This window comes from Pteropus alecto, unplaced genomic scaffold (genome assembly GCF_000325575.1).
Source record: "Pteropus alecto unplaced genomic scaffold, ASM32557v1 scaffold123, whole genome shotgun sequence".
NCBI lineage: Eukaryota > Metazoa > Chordata > Mammalia > Chiroptera > Pteropodidae > Pteropus > Pteropus alecto.
The window spans coordinates 714,613-717,708 of NW_006433950.1; the positions used below are offsets into that span (position 1 = coordinate 714,613).

A 3,096-nucleotide genomic window follows, 5' to 3' on the forward strand; every position below is an offset into this window, starting at 1 on the left:
AGTGCCCAGCCAGCTCCTGGCGTTCAGTTAACTTCGGTAAAGGGGTGGCAAGTCCAATTGTTGAGTGGTTGGAACACACAACTGATTAACGCCCTGGACCCAGAGTCATACATTTATTTAATAAATAATTGCCTAAGTGCCACTGTCAAGCAAATACAAATAAAATGCAGCGGCCTGCCCCTCAAGGAGCACAGTCTAACTATTTAGACCAGTGGGACTTACTGTCCACAGGAAGAACTAGTTCTTTTTTAATCTATCAGTCACTGATACTAAATTAAGATAAAAATAAGTTACTACTGAAATGAAGTGGAACACTATATATACAAATGCAAGTTCATTTTTTAAATATGGAATTCGACTGACAATTACACTCGACAATAGGAACAAACATAACAGAGAAAATAACTTAAGAAACTGTACACTTTGCTCAGAGAAAATTTGTCAATCAGCATTTATGACAGACAATGGCTATTACACTGGTAAATTTCGTTCCACAATTGTAACACAGGTATGAGTGAAATTTCTAGTCTGCATATTAAGTGTCTATAAGCACACTTTGAATGAATACAATGTATATAAATATTTAAAGTTTTCAATGTGACAAATGAGATTGTTTCTTCTTTGGTCATTTATAGGTTGGATTGATAAAAGCGCTGCTTGCCAGAAAAAAATATTATGTCTACACTTGTTCTAAGTTATCATTGTTAACGAAAGAATGTCCAAACCTAGAGAAAAGTTTTGTAAGTTTTCATTTGAGCCAAGTTTTTGAGGACATGCCTGGAAGCAAAATCTCAACAGATTGAGAAAATGTTCCAGAGCAAGGATTCCCAGCCCCCGGGACCATGGACCGGTACCCGTCCATGGCCTGTTAGCATCCAGGCTGCACAGAAGGAGGTGAGCAGCAGCTGACCCAGTGAAGCTCCATCTGTATCTGCAGCCGCTCCCCAGCACTAGCATCACCGCCTCAGCTCTGCCTCAGATCATCGCGTGTTAGATTCTCATTGGAGCACCAGTCCCTGGTGCCAGAAAGGTTGGGGACCACTGCTCTAGAAAATGACAGTTTTGCAGTTCCTTTTACATACTTAGAATCATAGGAGAAAACCCAAGGAAGGTACATGAAATCCATTGGTGGTAGATTAAGGAGGCGGGAGAAAGCAAAATGGGGAAATCTCTAGGATTAGATAAAAAGCAAATGGAGAAACACACTTCTTTCACATGGGTGGGTACAGGATAGTTAATATTTACAGCACACAGAGATGGTATTCGGGCAATCAGATCACAGTGAGGGGTCTGTGGTCATGCTCTGGTGCTGCAGGTTGTGCCTCCTAGTGGTCTGGAAGAGACAATGACTCTGACATTTCAAAGGCCAGTTATCCTAGATGCACAAGAACAACGGACGGGCCCACTTAAGGTAAAGGCTGACCTTTGCTAAGGACGCTATGGGCTTGGGATTGACTATCTGCTGTTGACCTGCCCAGTTAGGAATTTGTCATCGGACCAACTCATGTGGTTACTTTTAGTCACTGAGCTTATCAGGCCTGCCATGTGGCCTCCCCCCACCCACACACAGCTTGTCAGATCTATTTCATAGCCCCTTTACCGCTCACATCATGGTAGGTATGTTAATAGGAATGGAAGGAAAGATTTTGAAGCAATTTCAGTAATTTCATGGTTCATTCTTAAGCTTTATCCCAAATGAAATGACGATGTATTTTCAAAATTCATATTCAATTGTCATAAGTGGCTAGGTCCAACAATTTATCCCATAGAGTAAATATTAAAATTTTAAATATTTTTCAATGAAATAAATGGTTTTCAGATCCATCATTTTCCTAGGTGGGGATCTGCTTTTCAGGGATTGTATAATCCACACTGTTCTATTACATTTGTAAAATATTGAATTATAATTTTTCACAGATGTGCAATGTCAAGTTCATTGTCTCTTTCATTGATAATTATTAAAATATGGAACATAACAATATGTAAAATCTGTTCTTCCAACTTTCTGACTTTAATTTTTATTCTCCAGTCTTAACTGCCACATGTTGCGTTCTTTCCTTCCATTAAAATATCAAGATCCAAAGAGCCTCCATAAAACACTAGCAACCCAAATTCGGCAACATATTATAAGGTTTATACATCGTGACCAAGTGAGATTTATTCCCAGATTGCAGGATGGTTCAACATAGAAAAGCCATTCAATATGAGTAATAAAACCACAGAGTGACAGCAGCAAGATGGTAGGTTAGGCGTTTTCTACCATCTGCCCCTCAAAGAAAACTTGATTTTGACAACACCCACGAATGAGAGTACCTTTGTGGGAGTCCAGTGCAGAAGTTCTAGCGCATCCTTGGGGCAAAAAAAAAAAATCCAGGAGATCGGATGTGTTGAAGAGAGGAAGAGGAAGTTTCACTGTCCCTGTGTCTCCCTCTTACAGGACAGCGCAGCCCAGTGCCAGGAGAGGCCACCTTCGGCCTACAGCTTCTCCCACAGCAGAAAGGGGAGCATGTAAATGAGAGTCCAGCTTCCCCAGCTATGTGGGACAGTGCCAAAGAGGCCCATCTCTTTCCCACCCCATCCGGGAGACCGTGGGTGGGTCGGGGTAGGGTGGGAGGGGTGGGGGTGGGGCCTTGAAATGCATCAAAGGCAGTGAGTCCTACTAACTGCTTTCTGGACTCCATGAGAAGGCCGCCCACAAACCGCTGAAGAGGCCTCGCCTACAGAGCCCTCGAACTGGTCCACCGGGACCCCCATGCCGCCCACAGGGACCCTGATACCACCCACAGGCACCCCAGTGCTGCCCACACCTCACCCCCACAAAACTCCCTGCTTGTGGCCAGTGTGTGTGCCCCTGAGGGTGGCGAGTGCCAGCGTTGGCAGAGAACTTGCGAGCGCGGCACAGAAAACTGCCTCAACTCTATAAGATGGTGAGAAAGACTGTGAGAACTTGCCATCTAGCTGCAGAGACTCCTGCTGTCCCACCCTCAGGAGACACAGCGAGGGGTTCTAGGGCCTGGTCACCTCGGCCTAGGGCACGACTCTTCTGATGGGCAGCCCGCTCCAGCGCTCCTGCGAGACAAGGGCAGACCCGGCTGT

General features: G+C 44.5%; 1 long non-coding RNA gene across 3 annotated transcripts in view; it reads right to left on the minus strand.

Moving 5' to 3' along the window:
- Positions 1 to 3,096, minus strand: part of LOC112477328 — a 30,267-nt gene that overhangs the window by 13,726 nt on the left and 13,445 nt on the right. The gene's annotated exons all lie outside the window — the stretch shown is intronic.